The sequence below is a fragment of the Pseudophryne corroboree genome, unplaced genomic scaffold (genome assembly GCF_028390025.1).
Source record: "Pseudophryne corroboree isolate aPseCor3 unplaced genomic scaffold, aPseCor3.hap2 scaffold_947, whole genome shotgun sequence".
NCBI classification, from domain to species: Eukaryota; Metazoa; Chordata; class Amphibia; order Anura; family Myobatrachidae; genus Pseudophryne; species Pseudophryne corroboree.
Window position 1 is genome coordinate 170,413 of NW_026970527.1, and position 23,469 is coordinate 193,881.

The window sequence follows — 23,469 nt, forward strand, 5'->3', positions numbered from 1 at the left end:
CTGTACAGCATTAGCTCCAGAGGGATCGGTACGCAGGTCTCACCCTCGCCGTCCGTCCCAGAGCCGCGCCGCCGTCCCCCTCGCAGAGCCGGAAGATAGAAGCCGGGTGAGTATGAGAAGAAAAGAAGACTTCAGAGGCGGCGGAAGACTTCATGATCTTCACTGAGGTAACGCACAGCAGTAAAGCTGTGCTCCATTGCTCCAATACACCTCACACACGGCAGTCAGTGTAAGGGTGAAGGGCGCAGGGGGGACGCCCTGGGCAGCAATATAGACCTCTCTTTGGCAAAATAAATATATATGCAGCTAGGCACTGTATATATATATAAGAGCCCCCGCCATTTTTTTACTATATTTGAGCAGGACAGAAGCCCGTCGCTGAGGGGGTGGGGCTTCTCCCTCAGCACTCACCAGCGCCATTTTCTCCACAGCACCGCTGAGGGGAAGCTCCACGGACTCTCCCCTGCTTATACCACGGTAGAAAGAGGGTCTTAAAGAAGAGGGGGGCACATAATTAGGCGCATATATATATGGAAATACAGCGCTACTGGGTAAACATAAAATTATTGTGTTTTTTTCCTGGGTCATATAGCGCTGGGGTGTGTGCTGGCATACTCTCTCTCTCTGTCTCTCCAAAGGGCCTTGTTGGGGAACTGTCCTCAGATAAGAGGATTCCCTGAGTGTATGGTGTGTCGGTACACGTGTGTCGACATGTCTGAGGTAGAAGGCTCTCCTAGAGAGGAGCAGGAGCAAATTAATGTGGTGTCTCCATCGACAACGCCGACACCTGACTGGATGGATATGTGGAATGTTTTAAGTGCTAATGTAAACTTATTACACAAGAGATTAGACAAAGCTGAAGCTAGGGAACAGTCAGGGAGTCAACCCATGCCTGTCCCTATGTCGCAGGGACCTTCGGGGTCTCAAAAGCGCCCACTATCCCAAATAGTTGACACAGATACCGACACAGATTCTGACTCCAGTGTCGACTACGATGATGCAAAGTTACAGCCAAAATTGGCTAAATGTATTCGATATATGATTATTGCAATAAAAGATGTTTTGCACATCACAGAGTCCCCTGTCCCTGACACGAGGGTACACATGTATAAGGGAAAGAAACCTGAGATAACCTTTCCCCCCTCACATGAGTTGAACGAATTATGTGAAAAAGCTTGGGAATCTCCAGACAAAAAGCTGCAGATTCCCAAAAGGATTCTTATGGCGTATCCTTTCCCGCCAATGGACAGGATACGGTGGGAATCCTCCCCTAGGGTGGATAAAGCATTGACACGCTTATCCAAAAAGGTAGCGCTGCCATCCCAGGATACGGCTACCATCAGGGACCCTGCTGACCGCAAGCAGGAGGTTACCCTAAAGTCCATTTACACACATTCTGGTACCTTACTCAGACCGGCAATTGCGTCGGCCGGGGTTGTAGCGCGGTGGCAGCATGGACAGATACCTTATCAGCAGAGATTGAGACCCTAGATAAGGATGCTATGTTATTGACCATAGGGCATATAAAAGATGCTGTCCTATATATGAGAGATGCTCAAAGTGACATTAGTCTACTGGGTTCTAGAATAAACGCTATGTCGATTTCTGCTAGACGAGTCCTATGGACCCGGCAATGGACAGGTGATGCCGACTCAAAAAGGCATATGGAGGTTTTACCTTACAGGGGTGAGGAATTGTTTGGGAAAGGTCTCTCGGACCTAGTCTCCACAGCTACAGCTGGTAAATCAAATTTTTTGCCTTATATTCCCTCACAGCCTAAGAAAGCACCACATTATCAAATGCAGTCCTTTCGATCACAGAGAAACAAGAAAGTACGAGGTGCGTCCTTTCTTGCCAGAGGTAAGGGCAGAGGGAAGAAGCTGCACAACACAGCTAGTTCCCAGGAACAGAAGTCCTCCCCGGCCTCTACAAAATCCACCGCATGACGCTGGGGCTCCGCTAAAGGAGTCCGCCCAGTTGAGGGCACGTCTTCGAGTTTTCAGCCACATCTGGGTTCATTCGCAGGTGGATCCCTAGGCAATAGAAATTGTTTCTCAGGGTTACAAGCTGAAATTCGAAGAGGTGCCTCCTCGCCGGTTTTTCAAATCGGCCCTACCATCTTCTCCCCAGGAAAGGGAGATAGTGTTAAATGCAATTCACAAATTGTATCTTCAACATATGCAGATGAGGGTTCCAGCCAACTTTGGCCCACTGCTTGGATGACATCACCGTATGTAAATCCGTCTTCTGCAGACCTTCTCCCAGGAATGCTTGTACTAGTTGTTGCATTTGGTTTGTTGTTTGGGCGTGCTTCAGTATTAGGCAGCCTTCTGCCCTCCCATGTTCATCTGAAAATATGTGTTCTCCCGGCAGTTGTTGTCCCCAGATGAGAGTTCCCTTGTGCTGCCTCAGTTGAATCTCCTTTACTTGACAGAGATGTGCCTGAGCAGCGGCCCTCCCCAGCCCTATCTCAAATCATACTTATTTTGCATAGGAGATACCATGGTCATAAAGATTGTTCTCCCAGGGTGAGGTTCATTCATTGCATTCTGGGTATGCTGACCCCTGTGATTTCCCCAAATGTGGGAAACTCAACTGCATTATTTGTGGTAGTGGGGCACTGTGTTTGTGTTTTCCTCTTGTCAGCTCTGGTAAAAGTCAGATTTCTTTGTCTCAGATCTTCCTCTAGCCTTGTTCTTCTTTCGAGAGTTCCAATGTGCTGCCTCAGTTTGATCTCCTTCACTTGACAGGGGGGTACCCGAGCAGCGACCCTCCCCAGCTCTAGCCCAACTCCTACATACCTGCCAGGTGAGATACTATGATCATGAAGGTGCTTCTCCCAGGGCAAGGCTCACCCATTGCACTCTGGGTGTGCTGCTCCTGCGATTTCCCCAAATGTGGGAAACTTGACTGCATAATTTGTGTTTCCCCTGGTCGGCTCTCGTATAATTCAGATCTCTTTGTCTCAGGTCTCTCTCCAGCCTAGTTTGCTGTCTGTTTCCACTTCTGTTTTCTTGAGCCGCTCCCTTCTATGCCCTTGCGCACTATCCTGACTTCTCCCGTCTGCTTACTTTGTGCCTTCCAACGCACAATGCGAACTACAGGTAGTGCTGCAGGGCCCACACCCTTTTACTTGCCGTACAGAGCAGCTCTGGAGCTGTTACAGTGCCCAGCTGCTGCAAGAAATCAGCTTGAATGCTTCAGGGGCTGGGGCATAGCCAACATGAGCCCCACACCGAAGGAGGGTGGAGGTATTTAATGCGAACTAGGGGTCATCCAAGCACCGCAAAAGGCCGCCATGCCCTGCATAACCCTTTTCTCTTTTCATATGCAGATGAGGGTTCCAGCCAACTTTGGCCCACTGCTTGGATGACATCACCGTATGCAAATCCGTCTTCTGCAGACCTTCTCCCAGGAATGCTTTTACTAGTTGTTACATTTGGTTTGTTGTTTGGGGGTGCTTCAGTATTAGGCAGCCTTCTGCCCTCCCATGTTCATCTGAAAATATGTGTTCTCCCTGCAGTTGTTGTCCCCAGATGAGAGTTCCCTTGTGCTGCCTCAGTTGAATCTCCTTTACTTGACAGAGATGTGCCTGAGCAGCGGCCCTCCCCAGCCCTATCCCAAATCATACTTATTTTGCATAGGAGTTTCCATGGTCATGAAGATTGTTCTCCCAGGGTGAGGTTCATTCATTGCATTCTGGGTATGCTGACCCCTGTGATTTCCCCAAATGTGGGAAACTCGACTGCATTAATTGTGGTAGTGGGGGACTGTGTTTGTGCTTTCCTCTGGTCAGCTCTGGTAAAAGACAGATTTCTTTGTCTCAGATCTTCCTCTAGCCTTGTTCTTTTTTTCGAGAGTTTCCTTGTGCTGCCTCAGTTGGATCTCCTTCACTTGACAGGGGGGTGCCCGAGCAGCGACCCTCCCCATCTCTAGCCCAACTCCTACTTACCTGCCAGGTGAGATACTATGATCATGAAGGTGCTTCTCCCAGGGCAAGGCTCACCCATTGCACTCTGGGTGTGCTGCTCCTACGATTTCCCCAAATGTGGGACACTTGACTGCATAATTTGTGTTTCCTCTAGTCGGCTACTCGTATAATTCAGATCTCTTTGTCTCAGGTCTCTCTCCAGCCTAGTTTGCTGTCTGTTTCCACTTCTCTTTTCTTGAGCCGCTGCCTTCTATGCCCTTGTGCACTCTCCTGACTTCTCCTGTCTGCTTACTTTGTGCCTTCCAACGCACAATGCAAACTACAGGTAGTGCTGCAGGGCCCACACCCTTTTACTTGCCTTTCAGAGCAGCTCTGGAGCTGTTACAGTGCCCAGCTGCTGCAAGAAATCAGCTTGAATGCTTCAGGGGCTGGGGCATAGCCAACATGAGCCCCACACCGACAGGGGGGGAAGATGTTTAATGCGAACTAAGGGTCATCCAAGCGCCGCAAAAGGCCGCCATGCCCTGCATACCCCTTTTCTCTTTTCATATGCAGATGAGGGTTCCAGCCAACTTTGGCCCACTGCTTGGATGACATCACCGTATGCAAATCCGTCTTCTGCAGACCTTCCCCCAGGAATGCTTGTACTAGTTGTTGCATTTGGTTTGTTGTTTGGGGTGCATTAGGCAGCCTTCTGCTCTCCCATGTTCATCTGAAAATATGTGTTCTCCCTGCAGTTGTTGTCCCCAGATGAGAGTTCCCTTGTGCTGCCTCAGTTGAATCTCCTTTACTTGACAGAGATGTGCCTGAGCAGCGGCCCTCCCCAGCCCTATCCCAAATCATACTTATTTTGCATAGGAGATACCATGGTCATGAAGATTGTTCTCCCAGGGTGAGGTTCATTCATTGCATTCTGGGTATGCTGACCCCTGTGATTTCCCCAAATGTGGGAAACTCGACTGCATTATTTGTGGTAGTGGGGGACTGTGTTTGTGCTTTCCTCTGGTCAGCTCTGGTAAAAGTCAGATTTCTTTGTCTCAGATCTTCCTCTAGCCTTGTTTTTTTTCGAGAGTTTCCTTGTGCTGCCTCAGTTGGATCTCCTTCACTTGACAGGGGGGTATCCGAGCAGCGACCCTCCCCAGCTCAAGCCCAACTCCTACTTACCTGCCAAGTGAGATACTATGATCAGGAAGGTGCTTCTACCAGGGCAAGGCTCACCCATTGCACTCTGGGTGTGCTGCTCCTACGATTTCCCCAAATGTGGGACACTTGACTGCATAATTTGTGTTTCCTCTGGTCGGCTACTCGTATAATTCAGATCTCTTTGTCTCAGGTCTCTCTCCAGCCTAGTTTGCTGTCTGTTTCCACTTCTCTTTTCTTGAGCCCCTGCCTTCTATGCCCTTGTGCACTCTCCTGACTTCTCCTGTCTGCTTACTTTGTGCCTTCCAACGCACAATGCAAACTACAGGTAGTGCTGCAGGGCCAACACCCTTTTACTTGCCTTACAGAGCAGCTCTGGAGCTGTTACAGTGCCCAGCTGCTGCAAGAAATCAGCTTGAATGCTTCAGGGGCTGGGGCATAGCCAACATGAGCAGCAAGATGCAGCACTGGACTATTAGTAATGTACTGTTGTATGCTGAGCACCACAATGCAGCACAAGACAATGAGCAGTGATACTGAGCACTGATGAGGATACTACAGAGAACTGACACTGAGCAGGAGAGACACACTACTAGTATTACTGAGCAGCAATAAGTAACCACTGATACTGGGCACTGATATTGAGATTTCCACTGAGAGAACATAGCCACGTCCTCTCCGCTCTCTCTTCAATGCACGAGTAAAAATGGCGGCAACGCGCAGCTCTTTATATGGAATCCGAATCTCGCGAGAATCCGACAGCGGGATGATGACATTTTCCCTTGTTCAGGTTTTCCGAGTCAGGCGGGAACAACCGAGCCTGCCTCGGACCAGTGCCTTCCAATGCACAATGCAAACTACAGGTAGTGCTGCAGGGCCCACACCCTTTTACTTGCCTTACAGAGCAGCTCTGGAGCTGTTACAGTGCCCAGCTGCTGCAAGAAATCTGCTTGAATGCTTCAGGGGATGGGGCATGGCCAACATGAGCCCCACACCAAAGGAGGGTGGAGGTGTTTAATGCGAACTAGGGGTCATCCAAGCACCGCAAAAGGCCGCCATGCCCTGCACGCCCCTTTTCTCTTTTCATATGCAGATGAGGGTTGAAGCCAACTTTGACCCACTGCTTGTATGACATCACCGTATGCAAATCCGTCTTCTGCAGAACTTCCCCCAGGAATGCTTGCACTAGTTGTTGCATTTGGTTTGTTGTTTGGGGGTGCTTCAGTATTAGGCAGCCTTCTGCCCTCCCATGTTCATCTGAAAATATGTGTTCTCCCTGCAGTTGTTGTCCCCAGATGAGAGTTCCCTTGTGCTGCCTCAGTTGAATCTCCTTTACTTGACAGAGATGTGCATGAGCAGCGGCCCTCCCCAGCCCTATTCCAAATCATACTTATTTTGCATAGGAGATACCATGGTCATGAAGATTGTTCTCCCAGGGTGAGGTTCATTCATTGCATTTTGGGTATGCTGACCCCTGTGATTTCCCCAAATGTGGGAAACTTGACTGCATTATTTGTGGTAGTGGGGGACTGTGTTTGTGCTTTCCTCTGGTCAGCTCTGGTAAAAGTCAGATTTCTTTGTCTCAGATTTTCCTCTTGCCTTGTTCTTCTTTCGAGAGTTCCCTTGTGCTGCCTCAGTTGGATCTCCTTCACTTGACAGGGGGGTACCCGAGCAGCGACCCTCCCCAGCTCTAGCCCAACTCCTACTTACCTGCCAGGTGAGATACTATGATCATGAAGGTGCTTCTCCCAGGGCAAGGCTCACCCATTGCACTCTGGGTGTGCTGCTCCTGCGATTTCCCCAAATGTGGGAAACTTGACTGCATAATTTGTGTTTCCCCTGGTCGGCTCTCGTATAATTCAGATCTCTTTGTCTCAGGTCTCTCTCCAGCCTAGTTTGCTGTCTGTTTCCACTTCTCTTTTCTTCAGCCGCTCCCTTCTATACCCTTGTGCACTATCCTGACTTCTCCTCCCGTCTGCTTACTTTGTGCCTTCCAATGCACAATGCAAACTACAGGTAGTGCTGCAGGGCCCACACCCTTTTACTTGCCTTACAGAGCAGCTCTGGAGCTGTTAAAGTGCCCAGCTGCTGCAAGAAATCAGCTTGAATGCTTCAGGGGCTGGGGCATAGCCAACATGAGCCCCACACCGAAGGAGGGTGGAGGTGTTTAATGCAAACTAGGGGTCGGTCAAGCGCCGCAAAAGGCCACCATGCCCTGCACGCCCCTTTTCTGTTTTCATATGCAGACGAGGGTTGAAGCCAACTTTGACCCACTGCTTGGATGACATCACCATATGCAAATCCATCTGCGGCAGGCCTTCCCCCAGGAATGCTTGCACTAGTTGTTGCATTTGGTTTGTTGTTTGGGGGTGCTTCAGTATTAGTCAGCCTTCTGCTCCACCCTCCTTTGGTGTGGGGCTCATGTTGGCCATGTCCCATCCCCTGAAGCATTCAAGCAGATTTCTTGCAGCAGCTGGGCACTGTAACAGCTCCAGAGCTGCTCTGTAAGGCAAGTAAAAGGGTGTGGGCCCTGCAGCACTACCTGTAGTTTGCATTGTGCATTGGAAGGCACAAAGTAAGCAGACGGGAGGAGAAGTCAGGATAGTGCACAAGGGTATAGAAGGGAGCGGCTGAAGAAAAGAGAAGTGGAAACAGACAGCAAACTAGGCTGGAGAGAGATCTGAGACAAAGAGATCTGAATTATACGAGAGCCGACCAGGGGAAACACAAATTATGCAGTCAAGTTTCCCACATTTGGGGAAATCGCAGGGGCTGCACACCCAGAGTGCAATGGGTGAGCCTTGCCCTGGGAGAAGCACCTTCATGATCATAGTATCTCACCTGGCAGGTAAGTAGGAGTTGGGCTAGAGCTGGGGAGGGTCGCTGCTCGGGCACCCCCCTGTTAAGTGAAGGAGATCCAACTGAGGCAGCACAAGGGAACTCTCAAAAGAAGAACAAGGCTAGAGGAAGATCTGAAACAAAGAAATCTGACTTTTACCAGAGCTGACCAGAAGAAAACACAAACACAGTCCCCCACTACCACAAATAAAGCAGTCGAGTTTCCCACATTTGGGGAAATCACAGGGGTCAGCATACCCAAAATGCAATGAATGAACCTCACCTCGACTGCTTTATTTGTGGTAGTGGGGGACTGTGTTTGTGTTTTCTTCTGGTCAGCTCTGGTAAAAGTCAGATTTCTTTGTTTCAGATCTTCCTCTAGCCTTGTTCTTCTTTTGAGAGTTCCCTTGTGCTGCCTCAGTTGGATCTCCTTCACTTAACAGGGGGGTGCCCGAGCAGCGACCCTCCCCAGCTCTAGCCCAACTCATACTTACCTGCCAGGTGAGATACTATGATCATGAAGGTGCTTCTCCCAGGGCAAGGCTCACCCATTGCACTCTGGGTGTGCTGCCCCTGCGATTTCCCCAAATGTGGGAAACTTGACTGCATAATTTGTGTTTCCCCTGGTCGGCTATCGTATAATTCAGATCTCTTTGTCTCAGATCTCTCTCCAGCCTAGTTTGCTGTCTGTTTCCACTTCTCTTTTCTTCAGCCGCTCCCTTCTATACCCTTGTGCACTATCCTGACTTCTCCTCCCGTCTGCTTACTTTGTGCCTTCCAATGCACAATGCAAACTACAGGTAGTGCTGCAGGGCCCACACCCTTTTACTTGCCTTACAGAGCAGCTCTGGAGCTGTTAAAGTGCCCAGCTGCTGCAAGAAATCAGCTTGAATGCTTCAGGGGCTGGGGCATAGCCAACATGAGCCCCACACCGAAGGAGGGTGGAGGTGTTTAATGCAAACTAGGGGTCGGTCAAGCGCCGCAAAAGGCCACCATGCCCTGCACGCCCCTTTTCTGTTTTCATATGCAGACGAGGGTTGAAGCCAACTTTGACCCACTGCTTGGATGACATCACCATATGCAAATCCATCTGCGGCAGGCCTTCCCCCAGGAATGCTTGCACTAGTTGTTGCATTTGGTTTGTTGTTTGGGGGTGCTTCAGTATTAGTCAGCCTTCTGCTCCACCCTCCTTTGGTGTGGGGCTCATGTTGGCCATGTCCCATCCCCTGAAGCATTCAAGCAGATTTCTTGCAGCAGCTGGGCACTGTAACAGCTCCAGAGCTGCTCTGTAAGGCAAGTAAAAGGGTGTGGGCCCTGCAGCACTACCTGTAGTTTGCATTGTGCATTGGAAGGCACAAAGTAAGCAGACGGGAGGAGAAGTCAGGATAGTGCACAAGGGTATAGAAGGGAGCGGCTGAAGAAAAGAGAAGTGGAAACAGACAGCAAACTAGGCTGGAGAGAGATCTGAGACAAAGAGATCTGAATTATACGAGAGCCGACCAGGGGAAACACAAATTATGCAGTCAAGTTTCCCACATTTGGGGAAATCGCAGGGGCTGCACACCCAGAGTGCAATGGGTGAGCCTTGCCCTGGGAGAAGCACCTTCATGATCATAGTATCTCACCTGGCAGGTAAGTAGGAGTTGGGCTAGAGCTGGGGAGGGTCGCTGCTCGGGCACCCCCCTGTTAAGTGAAGGAGATCCAACTGAGGCAGCACAAGGGAACTCTCAAAAGAAGAACAAGGCTAGAGGAAGATCTGAAACAAAGAAATCTGACTTTTACCAGAGCTGACCAGAAGAAAACACAAACACAGTCCCCCACTACCACAAATAAAGCAGTCGAGTTTCCCACATTTGGGGAAATCACAGGGGTCAGCATACCCAAAATGCAATGAATGAACCTCACCTCGACTGCTTTATTTGTGGTAGTGGGGGACTGTGTTTGTGTTTTCTTCTGGTCAGCTCTGGTAAAAGTCAGATTTCTTTGTTTCAGATCTTCCTCTAGCCTTGTTCTTCTTTTGAGAGTTCCCTTGTGCTGCCTCAGTTGGATCTCCTTCACTTAACAGGGGGGTGCCCGAGCAGCGACCCTCCCCAGCTCTAGCCCAACTCATACTTACCTGCCAGGTGAGATACTATGATCATGAAGGTGCTTCTCCCAGGGCAAGGCTCACCCATTGCACTCTGGGTGTGCTGCCCCTGCGATTTCCCCAAATGTGGGAAACTTGACTGCATAATTTGTGTTTCCCCTGGTCGGCTATCGTATAATTCAGATCTCTTTGTCTCAGATCTCTCTCCAGCCTAGTTTGCTGTCTGTTTCCACTTCTCTTTTCTTCAGCCGCTCCCTTCTATACCCTTGTGCACTATCCTGACTTCTCCTCCCGTCTGCTTACTTTGTGCCTTCCAATGCACAATGCAAACTACAGGTAGTGCTGCAGGGCCCACACCCTTTTACTTGCCTTACAGAGCAGCTCTTGAGCTGTTACAGTGCCCAGCTGCTGCAAGAAATCTGCTTGAAAGCTTCAGGGGATGGGGCATGGCCAACATGAGCCCCACACCAAAGCAGGGTGCAGCAGAAGGCTGCCTAATACTGAAGCACCCCCAAACAACAAACCAAATGCAACAACTAGTGCAAGCATTCCTGGGGGAAGGCCTGCCGCAGATGGATTTGCATATGGTGATGTCATCCAAGCAGTGGGTCAAAGTTGGCTTCAACCCTCATCTGCATATGAAAACAGAAAAGGGGCGTGCAGGGCATGGTGGCCTTTTGCGGCGCTTGACTGACCCCTAGTTTGCATTAAACACCTCCACCCTCCTTCGGTGTGGGGCTGATGTTGGCTATGCCCCAGCCCCTGAAGCATTCAAGCCCTCAGTTGAATCTCCTTTACTTGACAGAGATGTGCCTGAGCAGCGGCCCTCCCCAGCCCTATCCCAAATCATACTTATTTTGCATAGGAGATACCATGGTCATGAAGATTGTTTTCCCAGGGTGAGGTTCATTCATTGCATTCTGGGTATGCTGACCCCTGTGATTTCCCCAAATGTGGGAAACTCGACTGCATTATTTGTGGTAGTGGGGGACTGTGTTTGTGCTTTCCTCTGGTCAGCTCTGGTAAAAGTCAGATTTCTTTGTCTCAGATCTTCCTCTAGCCTTGTTCTTCTTTCGAGAGTTCCCTTGTGCTGCCTCAGTTGGATCTCCTTCACTTGACAGGGGGTGCCCGAGCAGCAATCCTCCACAGCTCTAGCCCAACTCCTACTTACCTGCCAGGTGAGATACTATGATCTTCACTGTTAGGGCAATCAGGATGTGGAATTCCCTGCCAGGGAAGGTGGTAATGGCGGACTCTGTAATTGGATTTAAAAAAGGAATGGATACATTTCTGAATGAAAAAGCTATCCAAGGTTATAATACTTAAAATATCAACATGGTTAATCCGGGGGTAACATGAGTTATAGTAGCTAACTAGTCATAAAACATTATTCAGCAAGTATGTAGAATCATCACAACTTAAAACAGGTTGAACACGATGGGCAATTTGCCTCTATTCAACCTCAAAAACTATGTTACTATATGTTACTATATTACTATGTTACTGTAGTATACAGAAAACCAAAATGCATTGAACAGTGATAGTGAGCACTGATGAGGATACTAGAACTGACACTGAGCAGCAAGATGCAGCACTGGACTATTAGTAATGTACTGTAGTATGCTGAGCACCACAATGCAGCACAAGACAATGAGCAGTGATACTGAGCACTGATGAGGATACTACTGAGAACTGACACTGAGCAGGAGAGACACACTACTAGTATTACTGAGCAGCAATAAGTAACCACTGATACTGAGCACTGATATTGAGATTTCCACTGAGAGAACATAGCCACGTCCATTCCGCTCTATCTTCAATGCACGAGTAAAAATGGCGGCAACGCGCAGCTCTTTATATGGAATCCGAATCTCGCGAGAATCCGACAGCGGGATGATGACATTTTCCCTTGTTCAGGTTTTCCGAGTCAGGCGGGAACAACCGAGCCTGCCTCGGACCAGTGTAAACCACGTGGAGTTCGTGGGGAATTCGGTTCTCGGAGAACCGAACCCGCTCCTCTCTACCTTATACCCATCAATTTTTTTATTTTCAATCTAAGCCCCTGCAGTTTTCTGTAAGCATCTGCTTCGCTATGATGATCAACAAGTCACAAGGGCAAACACTCAGGGCTTGAGGTGTAGATCTTAGGACCAGCTGCTACAAGCATGGCAGAGGTGTCACTATTACTGGTGACACCCAGAGAGGTGGCGAGGGAGATTGTAATGCAGTGCGCGCAGATAAGCAGCGCAATGGTAAAAAGGAGGCATGGTTTCATAGGTAGGGGCGTGGCCTGGTGGCCTGAATCTACATTTTGTTGCTCCGGGTGTCCCGGGGGTTGGGGGCTGCACCCGGGGACTAGTGTGTGAGCGGTGCTGGCTCCTGCACAGTGAAAAGGCATGGCCACCCAGCATGACGCCTCCCTTCTTGACCATGCTGTAATTGCAGTCGCACTGCAGTTCAGCGTGATCATAAAAAATGGTGTAGCCTCCTGCTGGTGCAGACTGTATGTGCGCGCAGGAAGCCGCCACCATTTTTGTGATCACAGCGGCTGAATGTGATGTCATACAGCCGCTGTGACCACGCCCCCTGTGTCTCCTCCGTTGCAGACCCCATTTTGAAGCCTTGCACCCGCACCGCTCCATCCCTGACTTGGAAATGGAGTGTTGCTGACCCACCTATCCCCCCCCCGCCCCGATTGACAGGCAGAGGCGGTCGCATTCTCTGCGGGGTGCCGCAGAAAATGCAGGCACATGCGTATGCTCTTAGCAATTTTTGCAGTTGGATCGCTTATTGTGATTGCAATCCAACCTGAATCAGGCCCTATTACCTATCACAATGCGCTGCGGGCAGTACAAAATTGGGTTAATATAGGAGAAAAACCCCCAGACCTGTGCTCCTTAACTGTACCTGGTGGCTAGTGGAGCGGCTGCCCAGTAATCAGTGTCCACGCCAGTGCGCACACGGTCCACCCCCTACAGCGCCGCTGGGAGTGATGAAGCTGCAGTAAAGATGTCTATTAGACCTAGCCTGCTGCAGCCCTTGTAGATTCTCATAAAACAAGTTCTTCTTTTCTAGTCAAAATTTATAGCTAAGAATAGGCTGCCTGAGGCAGGCCCCTGTTAAGTGGCCTGCTACTGAAGGCACCAACTACAAACTGAGCTCCCTGTTCATGGAAGCGGGGTTATAGAGGAGAATGCACTGAGCATCTTGGGAACAGTCAAAAGCTTTGAGCCGGTTGGTGCCTCAGATCAAGATCCTACTCTACACCCCAATGTGAATCCTTGTGGAGTCCAGTGTACCCCACAGAAGAAATAAATGTGTCACACCCATTGGCAGCAACCTTAGAATAGCTGCTGACGGGCACAATTGAGAATGGAAGGGGGGGGGGGACATTTGAATCCAGCACATAAATGCAATTCAAATATGTAATTTGTACCTTCCTATTTTAAAATATAATGGATGAACCTCACCCTGTGAGAACAATCTTCATGATCAAGAAATCTCATATGCAAAATAAGTATGAGTTGGGATAGGGCTGGGGAGGGTGTCTGCTCTGGCAGCCCCTCCCCCGTCAAGTTAAGGAGATTCAACTGAGGAAGCACAAGGGAACTCTCGTCTGGGGACAACAACTGCAGGGAGACCACATCTTTTCAGATGAACATGGGAGGGCGGAAGGCTGCCTAATACTGAAGCACCATCAAATATCAAACCATATGCAACATCTAGTACAAGCATTCCTGGGGGAAGGTCTGCAGCAGACGGATTTGCATACAGTGATGTTATCCAAGCAGTGGGCCAAAGTTGGCTGGAACCCTCATCTGCATATGAAAAGAGAAAAGGGGCGTGCAGGGCATGGCGGCCTTTTGCAGTGCTTGGATGACCCCTAGTTCTCATTAAACACCCCCACCCTCCTTTGGTGTGGGGCTCATTTTGGCCATGCCCCATCCCCTGAAGCATTCAAGCTGATTTCTTGCAGCAGCTGGGCACTGTAACAGCTCCAGAGCTGTTCTGTAAGGCAAGTAAAAGGGTGTGGGCCCTACAGCACCACCTGTAGTTCGCATTGTGCGTTGGAAGGCACAAAGTAAGCAGACGGGAGGAGAAGTCAGGATAGTGCGCAAGGGCATCCTTTTCTCTTAGTCCGTAGAGGATGCTGGGGTCACATTAAGAACCATGGGGTATAGACGGGATCCGCAAGAGACATGGGCACTTTAAGACTATCAAAGGGTGTGAACTGGCTCCTCCCTCTATGCCCCTCCTCCAGACTCCAGTTATAGGAACTGTGCCCAGGGAGACGGACATTTCGAGGAAAGGATTTATTGTTAAACTAAGGTGAGCATCTTACCAGCTCACACCTTAAGCATGCCGCAGAACGTGGCATTCAACAGAACACAAGCCAACGGCATGAACAATTGCAGCAAAAAGCTGACCAGAACCATAACACAACATGTGTATAACCACAAGTAATAACTGCAGACACAGTATGGACTGGGACGGGTGCCCAGCATCCTCTACAGACTAAGAGAAAAGGATTTACCGGTAGGTATTAAAATCCTATTTTCTCATACGACCTAGAGGATGCTGGGGTCACATTAAGAATCATGGGGTTATACCAAAGCTCTTGAACGGGTGGAAGAGTGCGTACGACTCTGCAGCACCGAATGACCCAACTTGAGGTTATCATCGGCCAAGGTATCAAACTTGTAAAACTTAGCAAAAGTGTTTACTAAATAGCTGCTCGGCAAAGTTGCAATGCCGAGACTCCCCGACCAGCTGCCCAGGATGAACCCACCTTTCTAGTAGAATGGGTCTTCACCTAATTCAGTAACGGCAATCCTGCCGTGGAATGAGCATGCTGAATCTTACCACAGATCCAGCGCATAATGGTCTGCATGGAAGCAGGACACCCAATCCTGTTGGGAGCATACAGGACAAACAGAGCCTCTGTTTTCCTAATCTGAACCGTTCTGGTGACATAAATTTTCAAAGTTCTGACCACAGCCAGAGACTTTGACTCAACGAAGGTGTCAGTGGCCAAAGGCACCATGTGGAAAGATGAACCACCTTCGGCAGAAATTGTTGACGTGTCCTCAATTCTGCTCTATCTTCATGAAAGATCAAATAAAGGCTCTTGTGATACTGCATGGTTTGTACTGTTTTCCATGTGCTCCCAGATCTTTCAAGCAAGTAGCATGGTCAAGAAAGTTCTGTTTGAAAAGAAACAAACATTTACTGTCATTGTTATGCAAATAAACTTACATTAAAGCTAACAAGAAAGCACACTCGTTCTGTCTTTAAACTGATAAAAGAAACCCCAATAATATGGGCATACCTCCCAACTTTGTCGGCTCGCATAGAGGGACACACACGCGGCGAAGTCGCGCGCGCTCCCAAAAAGGGCGTGACCTAAGTAAAAGGGGGTGTGGCTTCGCGGGAGGACCCGCGATCGCGAGTCACGCCCCCGTTTTCGGCACTGAGGGGGCATGCCCAGCGCTCTGTGAGCCGCTGGCATGCCTCCTCTCCCTCTGACTTCAGTGAATAGACGCTGTGCGCATGCGCACAGCGTCTATTCACCGCTGCTCTGCTAAGCAGGGCAGCGACAGACAGAGCCTCCCAACTGTCCTCCCCACCGCGGGACACTGCGGCCCGCAGGTGGGACAGCGGGACAGTCCCCAAAAAACGGGACAGTTGGGAGGTATGATATGGGGCATGCAAAAATTGAGATAAAACTCAGTTTTGCTCCTCTCCACGGAAATCTTTAATAAAAGGCGAAATATTTGTTAGTTCTGAAGAGAAACCAGAGCATGACCAAGATTCCACCTGTCGCCTGAGTGCCATGCCAGCAGTTCTCATTCAGCCAGGGCCGGCGCTACCACTAGGCAGCTTTAGGCAGCTGCCTATGGGCGGCGACCACTGGAGGGCGGCACTGCTTAGTGAACGAAAGTGAAAGAGAACACTTTTTTATCATGTGCCTCAGCAGAAACAGAGGAGCTGCTCGTGTGCGCCCACCACGTCTGTCTGACTCTGCCTTCAAAAGTGAGTTGACTGACTGTGTGCCTACTTCTGCAACCCTGCCGTGCCGCCGCCCCCCCACCTCTGCGATCATAACACATTCCACTATGTTATGTGGGCTATGTGCAGCCTGCTGCCGCCTGTGCTCCTGAGTCCGGGGTCCCGTGTCCCACAGTATCAGCCTATCACTGACTACCCGCCGCTCCCCCACGCAATGGTCTCCCGCGTCCCCCCCCATCACCCCTGCATTTGGGCACAGGGCACATGAAGGAGAGTCACCCGCTGGCCTGGTCCGCTCCGCATCACTGACTACCCGCCGCTCCCCCACGCGATGGTCTCCCGCGCCGCGTCCCCCCCCCCATCACCCCTGCATTTGGGCACAGGGCACATGAAGGAGAGTCACCCGCTGGCCTGGTCCGCACTGCTGCCGCATCGGGCGCCGCCTCTCCCTACAATCCAGTGCAAATTGTTATCCGCGCTACCCCCCCAATCCCGCGACCGGCTCCCGCATCAGTACCTGCTGCTGCCTCTTTTTGTGACAAGCGCCCCCACAGCTATTAGGCTCCCGCTGCACCCCCCCCCTCCCCTCCTGCATCTTGTAGCTTTGTTCACTTCTCCCCCCCCTTCTGCATCTTGTAGCTTTGTTCACTTCTCCCCCCCCTTCTGCATCTTGTAGCTATGTTCACTTCTCCCCCCCCTTCTGCATCTTGTAGCTATGTTCACTTCTCCCCCCCCCCCCTCTGCCTCTTCTAATTACCAGCTCCCCCACAGCTATTAGGCTCCCGTTGCTCCCCCCCCCCCTCCTGCTTCTTGTAGCTAGGTTCACTTCTTCCCCCCCCCCCTCTGCCTCTTCTTATTACCAGCTCCCCCACAGCTATTAGGCTCCCGCTGCTCCCCCTCCTGCATCTTGTAGCTAGGTTCACTTCTTCCCCCCCTCTGCCTCTTCTTATTTAATTTATGTGAAAGGCAATAGGTTCTGCAGCAGCTGCGCCTCTCTAGTGCCTGAGAGGTGGCAGCTGTCTGTAGGTGGCCACAATAAACGGCCACAGTAATATACACGTGTGTGTGTATATATATATATATATATATACACATATATACACACATATACACACAACACAGTATATCCATCTATGTATAAACACAGTACATCTATCTTGATAGATCTTTTTAGATATATATATATGGACCGGATTAAAGACTTTTTTACTTTACAACAGTCTGCTGAGTGCCGCTGATTTCCTTTCCACTATATATATATATATATATATATATATAGTAACCTGTTTCCTCTGTCACTCCATAAGGGTACATGCTCACATGTATATGGTATCCAAATAGCTGGCGGCACTCAGAGGTTTGTACAAAGTGGAAAAAAAACCTGTGCAGGGTGTGTTGTTTATTAAATGTGACATTTGGGGACCGTTCCCCTTCTTCTAGATAGGGGATACGGTCCCTGAAACGTCACATTTAATAAACACACCACCCTGCAGAGGTTTTTTTTTTTTTTTTAACTTTGTACAAGCATCTAGGGCTTGGGGGGGACTGGGGAACTGGTGTAGCGGTGTTGGAGGATGTGTCAAAATTATTATGTATGTATATACTATATATATATGTATTTATGGGTGGCACTCCACATGTTTCAAAGAAGTACAGTATGCACATATGCGGAAATACAACTGTAGCTTATCAACTTTTCAGATGCTTTAATATTGCATCTTTTGACAAAACATCCAATATTAAAGATTCAATATCAAAGCATCCGAAACGTTGTTAAGCTATTTCTGCGCAAGTGCTGCGCACAAGTACAGGAGTATATTGTATATATTTATAAAGCTTAAAAGGAGCTTAGAAGACGCTACCTACGCACTGTTTCACCTGAGAGGCCGGGCATTGGGGGGGGGGGGGGGGGGCGATGAAGATTTGCCTAGGGTGCCGAGGAACCTTGCACCGGCCCTGCATTCAGCTGAAAGTGAGCACCCAATTTGAATGAAAGAAAGCAGATTTCTCACCAGGCTTCCCCTTGCTATAAACATGGTTTGTACTCTTTTCCATGTGCTCCCAGATCTTTCAAGCAATTAGTGTGGTCAAGAAAGTTCTGTTTGAAAAGAAACAAACATTTACTGTAATTTCTATGCAAATGAGCTTACATTAAAGCACACTCGTTCTATCTTTAAACAGATAAAATAAAACCCCAATAAGATGGGGCAAGGAAAAAATGAGATAAAACTCAGTTTTGCTCCTCTCCACGGAAATCTTTAGTAAAAGGCGAAAGATTTGTTCGTTCTGAAGAGAAACCAGAGCATGACCAAGATTCCACCTGTCGCCTGAGTGCCATGCCAGCAGTTCTCATTCAGCTCAAAGTGAGCACCCAATTTGAAAGAAAGAAAGCAGATTTCTCACCAGGCTTCCCCTAGCTATAAACATGGTTTGTACTCTTTTCCATGTGTTCCCAGATCTTTCAAGCAATTAGTATAGTCAAGAAAGTTCTGTTTGAAAAGAAACAAACATTTACTGTCATTTCTATGCAAATGAGCTTACATTAAAGCACACTCGTTCTATCTTTAAACCGATAAAATAAAACCCCAATAAGATGGGGCATGCAAAATTTGAGATAAAACTCAGTTTTGCTCCTCTCCACGGAAATCTTTAGTAAAAGGCGAAAGATTTGTTCGTTCTGAAGAGAAACCAGAGCATGACCAAGATTCCACCTGTCGCCTGAGTGCCATGCCAGCAGTCCTCATTCAGCTCAAAGTGAGCACCCAATTTGAAAGAAAGAAAGCAGATTTCTCACCAGGCTTCCCCTTGCTATAAGCATGGTTTGTACTCTTTTCCATGTGCTCCCAGATCTTTCAAGCAATTAGTATGGTCAAGAAAGTTCTGCTTGAAAAGAAACAGACATTTACTGTCATTGTTATACAAATAAACTTACATTAAAGCTAACAAGAAAACACACTCGTTCTGTCTTTAAACTGATAAAAGAAACCCCAATAATATGTGGCATGCAAAAATTGAGATAAAACTCAGTTTTGCTCCTCTCCACGGAAATCTTTAATAAAAGGCGAAAGATTTGCTCATTCTGAAGAGAAACCAGAGCATGACCAAGATTCCACCTGTCGCCTGAGTGCCATGCCAGCAGTCCTCATTCAGATCAAAGTGAGCGCCCAATTTGAAAGGAAGCAGATTTCTCACCTGGCTTCTCCTTGCTATAAGCATGGTTTGTACTGTATTCCATGTGCTCCCAGATCTTTCAAGCAAGTAGCATGGTCAAGAAAGTTCTGTTTGAAAAGAAACAAACATTTACTGTAATTTCTATGCAAATGAGCTTTCATTAAAGCACACTCATTCTATCTTTAAACCGATAAAAGAAACCCCAAAAAGATGGGGCATGCCAAAATTGAGGTAAAACTCAGTTTTGCTCCTCTCCACGGAAATCTTTAGTAAAAGGCGAAAGATTTGTTCGTTCTGAAGAGAAACCAGAGCATGACCAAGATTTTCATCTGAAAATATGTGTTCTCCCTGCAGTTGTTGTCCCCAGATGAGAGTTCCCTTGTGCTGCCTCAGTTGAATCTCCTTTACTTGACAGAGATGTGCCTGAGCAGCGGCCCTCCCCAGCCCTATCCCAAATCATACTTATTTTGCATAGGAGATACCATGGTCATGAAGATTGTTCTCCCAGGGTGAGGTTCATTCATTGCATTCTGGGTATGCTGACCCCTGTGATTTCCCCAAATGTGGGAAACTCGACTGCATTATTTGTGGTAGTGGGGGACTGTGTTTGTGCTTTCCTCTGGTCAGCTCTGGTAAAAGTCAGATTTCTTTGTCTCAGATCTTCCTCTAGCCTTGTTCTTCTTTCGAGAGTTCCCTTGTGCTGCCTCAGTTGGATCTCCTTCACTTGACAGGGGGTGCCCGAGCAGCAATCCTCCACAGCTCTAGCCCAACTCCTACTTACCTGCCAGGTGAGATACTATGATCTTCACTGTTAGGGCAATCAGGATGTGGAATTCCCTGCCAGGGAAGGTGGTAATGGCGGACTCTGTAATTGGATTTAAAAAAGGAATGGATACATTTCTGAATGAAAAAGCTATCCAAGGTTATAATACTTAAAATATGAACATGGTTAATCCGGGGGTAACATGAGTTATAGTAGCTAACTAGTCATAAAACATTATTCAGCAAGTATGTAGAATCATCACAACTTAAAACAGGTTGAACACGATGGGCAATTTGCCTCTATTCAACCTCAAAAACTATGTTACTATATGTTACTATATTACTATGTTACTGTAGTATACAGAAAACCAAAATGCAATGAACAGTGATAGTGAGCACTGATGAGGATACTAGAACTGACACTGAGCAGCAAGATGCAGCACTGGACTATTAGTAATGTACTGTAGTATGCTGAGCACCACAATGCAGCACAAGACAATGAGCAGTGATACTGAGCACTGATGAGGATACTACTGAGAACTGACACTGAGCAGGAGAGACACACTACTAGTATTACTGAGCAGCAATAAGTAACCACTGATACTGAGCACTGATATTGAGATTTCCACTGAGAGAACATAGCCACGTCCATTCCGCTCTATCTTCAATGCACGAGTAAAAATGGCGGCAACGCGCAGGTCTTTATATGGAATCCGAATCTCGCGAGAATCCGACAGCGGGATGATGACATTTTCCCTTGTTCAGGTTTTCCGAGTCAGGCGGGAACAACCGAGCCTGCCTCGGACCAGTGTAAACAACGTGGAGTTCGTGGGGAATTCGGTTCTCGGAGAACCGAACCCGCTCCTCTCTACCTTATACCTATCAATTTTTTTATTTTCAATCTAAGCCCCTGCAGTTTTCTGTAAGCATCTGCTTCGCTATGATGATCAACAAGTCACAAGGGCAAACACTCAGGGCTTGAGGCGTAGATCTTAGGACCAGCTGCTACAAGCATGGCAGAGGTGTCACTATCACTGGTGACACCCAGAGAGGTGGCGAGGGAGATTGTAATGCAGTGCGCGCGGATAAGCAGCGCAATGGTAAAAAGGAGGCATGGTTTCATAGGTAGGGGCGTGGCCTGGTGGCCTGAATCTACATTTTGTTGCTCCGGGTGTCCCGGGGGTTGGGGGCTGCACCTGGGGACTAGTGTGTGAGCGGTGCTGGCTCCTGCACAGTGAAAGGGCATGGCCACCCAGCATGACGCCTCCCTTCTTGACCATGCTGTAATTGCAGTCGCACTGCAGTTCAGCGTGATCATAAAAAATGGTGTAGCCTCCTGCTGGTGCAGACTGTATGTGCGCGCAGGAAGCCGCCACCATTTTTGTGATCACAGCGGCTGAATGTGATGTCATACAGCCGCTGTGACCACGCCCCCTGTGTCTCCTCCGTTGCAGACCCCATTTTGAAGCCTTGCCCCCGCACCGCTCCATCCCTGACTTGGAAATGGAGTGTTGCTGACCCACCTATCCCCCCCCCCCCCCGATTGACAGGCAGAGGCGATCGCATTCTCTGCGGGGTGCCGCAGAAAATGCAGGCACATGCGTATGCTCTTAGCAATTTTTGCAGTAGGATCGCTTATTGTGATTGCAATCCAACCTGAATCAGGCCCTATTACCTATCACAATGCGCTGCGGGCAGTACAAAATTGGGTTAATATAGGAGAAAAACCCCCAGACCTGTGCTCCTTAACTGTACCTGGTGGCTAGTGGAGCGGCTGCCCAGTAATCAGTGTCCACGCCAGTGCGCACACGGTCCACCCCCTACGGCCACGCTCCCCTTCATCAGCGGCCTCGTGATCCGGAAGGGTGGTGTGTGTGTGACTGACCTTAGGATGAAACCGGAGCCTCCGCTGCAGTGACCCAGCAACCAGGGCATGGGAGTATACAGCGCCGCTGGGAGTGATGAAGCTGCAGTAAAGATGTCTATTAGACCTAGCCTGCTGCAGCCCTTGTAGATTCTCATAAAACAAGTTCTTCTTTTCTTGTCAAAATTTATAGCTAAGAATAGGCTGCCTGAGGCAGGCCCCTGTTAAGTGGCCTGCTACTGAAGGCACCAACTACAAACTGAGCTCCCTGTTCATGGAAGCGGGGTTATAGAGGAGAATGCACTGAGCATCTTGGGAACAGTCAAAGCTTTGAGCCGGTTGGTGCCTCAGATCAAGATCCTACTCTACACCCCAATGTGAATCCTTGTGGAGTCCAGTGTACCCCACAGAAGAAATTAATGTGTCACACCCATTGGCAGCAACCTTAGAATAGCTGCTGACGGGCACAATTGAGAATGGAAGGGGGGGGGGGGGGACATTTGAATCCAGCACATAAATGCAATTCAAATATGTAATTTGTACCTTCCTATTTTAAAATATAATGGATGAACCTCACCCTGTGAGAACAATCTTCATGATCAAGAGATCTCATATGCAAAATAAGTATGAGTTGGGATAGGGCTGGGGAGGGTGGCTGCTCGGGCAGCCCCTCCCCCGTCAAGTTAAGGAGATTCAACTGAGGAAGCACAAGGGAACTCTCGTCTGGGGACAACAACTGCAGGGAGACCACATCTTTTCAGATGAACATGGGAGGGCGGAAGGCTGCCTAATACTGAAGCACCATCAAATATCAAACCATATGCAACATCTAGTACAAGCATTCCAGGGGGAAGGTCTGCAGCAGACGGATTTGCATACAGTGATGTTATCCAAGCAGTGGGCCAAAGTTGGCTGGAACCCTCATCTGCATATGAAAAGAGAAAAGGGGCGTGCAGGGCATGGCGGCCTTTTGCAGTGCTTGGATGACCCCTAGTTCTCATTAAACACCCCCACCCTCCTTTGGTGTGGGGCTCATGTTGGCCATGCCCCATCCCCTGAAGCATTCAAGCTGATTTCTGGCAGCAGCTGGGCACTGTAACAGCTCCAGAGCTGTTCTGTAAGGCAAGTAAAAGGGTGTGGGCCCTGCAGCACCACCTGTAGTTTGCATTGTGCGTTGGAAGGCACAAAGTAAGCAGACGGGAGGAGAAGTCAGGATAGTGCGCAAGGGCATCCTTTTCTCTTAGTCCGTAGAGGATGCTGGGGTCACATTAAGAACCATGGGGTATAGACGGGATCCGCAAGAGACATGGGCACTTTAAGACTATCAAAGGGTATGAACTGGCTCCTCCCTCTATGCCCCTCCTCCAGACTCCAGTTATAGGAACTGTGCCCAGGGAGACGGACATTTCGAGGAAAGGATTTATTGTTAAACTAAGGTGAGCATCTTACCAGCTCACACCTTAAGCATGCCGCAGAACGTGGCATTCAACAGAACACAAGCCAACGGCATGAACAATTGCAGCAAAAAGCTGACCAGAACCATGACACAACATGTGTATAACCACAAGTAATAACTGCAGACACAGTATGGACTGGGACGGGTGCCCAGCATCCTCTACAGACTAAGAGAAAAGGATTTACCGGTAGGTATTAAAATCCTATTTTCTC

The 23,469-nt window shown here is 48.9% G+C and overlaps 19 non-coding genes across 19 annotated transcripts; 12 read left to right on the forward strand and 7 right to left on the reverse strand.

Annotated features, from left to right (window-relative positions):
- Positions 1-2,477: 2,477 nt before the first annotated feature.
- On the forward strand, positions 2,478-2,641 carry LOC135048316 (U1 spliceosomal RNA). Its single transcript, XR_010240231.1, has one exon. It is a non-coding gene; the product is annotated as a U1 spliceosomal RNA (small nuclear RNA).
- A 152-nt stretch (positions 2,642-2,793) lies between these two features.
- Positions 2,794-2,956, forward strand: LOC135048344 (U1 spliceosomal RNA). The gene has a single exon (XR_010240257.1). It is a non-coding gene; the product is annotated as a U1 spliceosomal RNA (small nuclear RNA).
- A 671-nt stretch (positions 2,957-3,627) lies between these two features.
- On the forward strand, positions 3,628-3,791 carry LOC135048319 (U1 spliceosomal RNA). Its single transcript, XR_010240234.1, has one exon. It is a non-coding gene; the product is annotated as a U1 spliceosomal RNA (small nuclear RNA).
- Positions 3,792-3,944: 153 nt separating this feature from the next.
- Positions 3,945-4,108, forward strand: LOC135048346 (U1 spliceosomal RNA). The gene has a single exon (XR_010240259.1). It is a non-coding gene; the product is annotated as a U1 spliceosomal RNA (small nuclear RNA).
- Positions 4,109-4,772: 664 nt separating this feature from the next.
- On the forward strand, positions 4,773-4,936 carry LOC135048326 (U1 spliceosomal RNA). Its single transcript, XR_010240241.1, has one exon. It is a non-coding gene; the product is annotated as a U1 spliceosomal RNA (small nuclear RNA).
- A 151-nt stretch (positions 4,937-5,087) lies between these two features.
- Positions 5,088-5,251, forward strand: LOC135048354 (U1 spliceosomal RNA). Its single transcript, XR_010240266.1, has one exon. It is a non-coding gene; the product is annotated as a U1 spliceosomal RNA (small nuclear RNA).
- A 1,206-nt stretch (positions 5,252-6,457) lies between these two features.
- On the forward strand, positions 6,458-6,621 carry LOC135048307 (U1 spliceosomal RNA). Its single transcript, XR_010240222.1, has one exon. It is a non-coding gene; the product is annotated as a U1 spliceosomal RNA (small nuclear RNA).
- Positions 6,622-6,773: 152 nt separating this feature from the next.
- LOC135048336 (U1 spliceosomal RNA) lies at positions 6,774-6,936 on the forward strand. The gene has a single exon (XR_010240251.1). It is a non-coding gene; the product is annotated as a U1 spliceosomal RNA (small nuclear RNA).
- Positions 6,937-7,764: 828 nt separating this feature from the next.
- On the reverse strand, positions 7,765-7,927 carry LOC135048342 (U1 spliceosomal RNA). Its single transcript, XR_010240255.1, has one exon. It is a non-coding gene; the product is annotated as a U1 spliceosomal RNA (small nuclear RNA).
- A 468-nt stretch (positions 7,928-8,395) lies between these two features.
- On the forward strand, positions 8,396-8,558 carry LOC135048329 (U1 spliceosomal RNA). Its single transcript, XR_010240244.1, has one exon. It is a non-coding gene; the product is annotated as a U1 spliceosomal RNA (small nuclear RNA).
- Positions 8,559-9,386: 828 nt separating this feature from the next.
- LOC135048343 (U1 spliceosomal RNA) lies at positions 9,387-9,549 on the reverse strand. Its single transcript, XR_010240256.1, has one exon. It is a non-coding gene; the product is annotated as a U1 spliceosomal RNA (small nuclear RNA).
- Positions 9,550-10,017: 468 nt separating this feature from the next.
- On the forward strand, positions 10,018-10,180 carry LOC135048330 (U1 spliceosomal RNA). Its single transcript, XR_010240245.1, has one exon. It is a non-coding gene; the product is annotated as a U1 spliceosomal RNA (small nuclear RNA).
- Positions 10,181-10,843: 663 nt separating this feature from the next.
- On the forward strand, positions 10,844-11,007 carry LOC135048305 (U1 spliceosomal RNA). Its single transcript, XR_010240220.1, has one exon. It is a non-coding gene; the product is annotated as a U1 spliceosomal RNA (small nuclear RNA).
- Positions 11,008-15,685: 4,678 nt separating this feature from the next.
- On the reverse strand, positions 15,686-15,798 carry LOC135048304 (U5 spliceosomal RNA). Its single transcript, XR_010240219.1, has one exon. It is a non-coding gene; the product is annotated as a U5 spliceosomal RNA (small nuclear RNA).
- Positions 15,799-18,194: 2,396 nt separating this feature from the next.
- On the reverse strand, positions 18,195-18,310 carry LOC135048298 (U5 spliceosomal RNA). The gene has a single exon (XR_010240213.1). It is a non-coding gene; the product is annotated as a U5 spliceosomal RNA (small nuclear RNA).
- A 275-nt stretch (positions 18,311-18,585) lies between these two features.
- Positions 18,586-18,701, reverse strand: LOC135048295 (U5 spliceosomal RNA). The gene has a single exon (XR_010240210.1). It is a non-coding gene; the product is annotated as a U5 spliceosomal RNA (small nuclear RNA).
- Positions 18,702-18,987: 286 nt separating this feature from the next.
- Positions 18,988-19,103, reverse strand: LOC135048302 (U5 spliceosomal RNA). The gene has a single exon (XR_010240217.1). It is a non-coding gene; the product is annotated as a U5 spliceosomal RNA (small nuclear RNA).
- A 270-nt stretch (positions 19,104-19,373) lies between these two features.
- Positions 19,374-19,489, reverse strand: LOC135048296 (U5 spliceosomal RNA). The gene has a single exon (XR_010240211.1). It is a non-coding gene; the product is annotated as a U5 spliceosomal RNA (small nuclear RNA).
- Positions 19,490-19,633: 144 nt separating this feature from the next.
- LOC135048338 (U1 spliceosomal RNA) lies at positions 19,634-19,797 on the forward strand. The gene has a single exon (XR_010240252.1). It is a non-coding gene; the product is annotated as a U1 spliceosomal RNA (small nuclear RNA).
- The last annotated feature ends 3,672 nt before the right edge of the window (positions 19,798-23,469 follow it).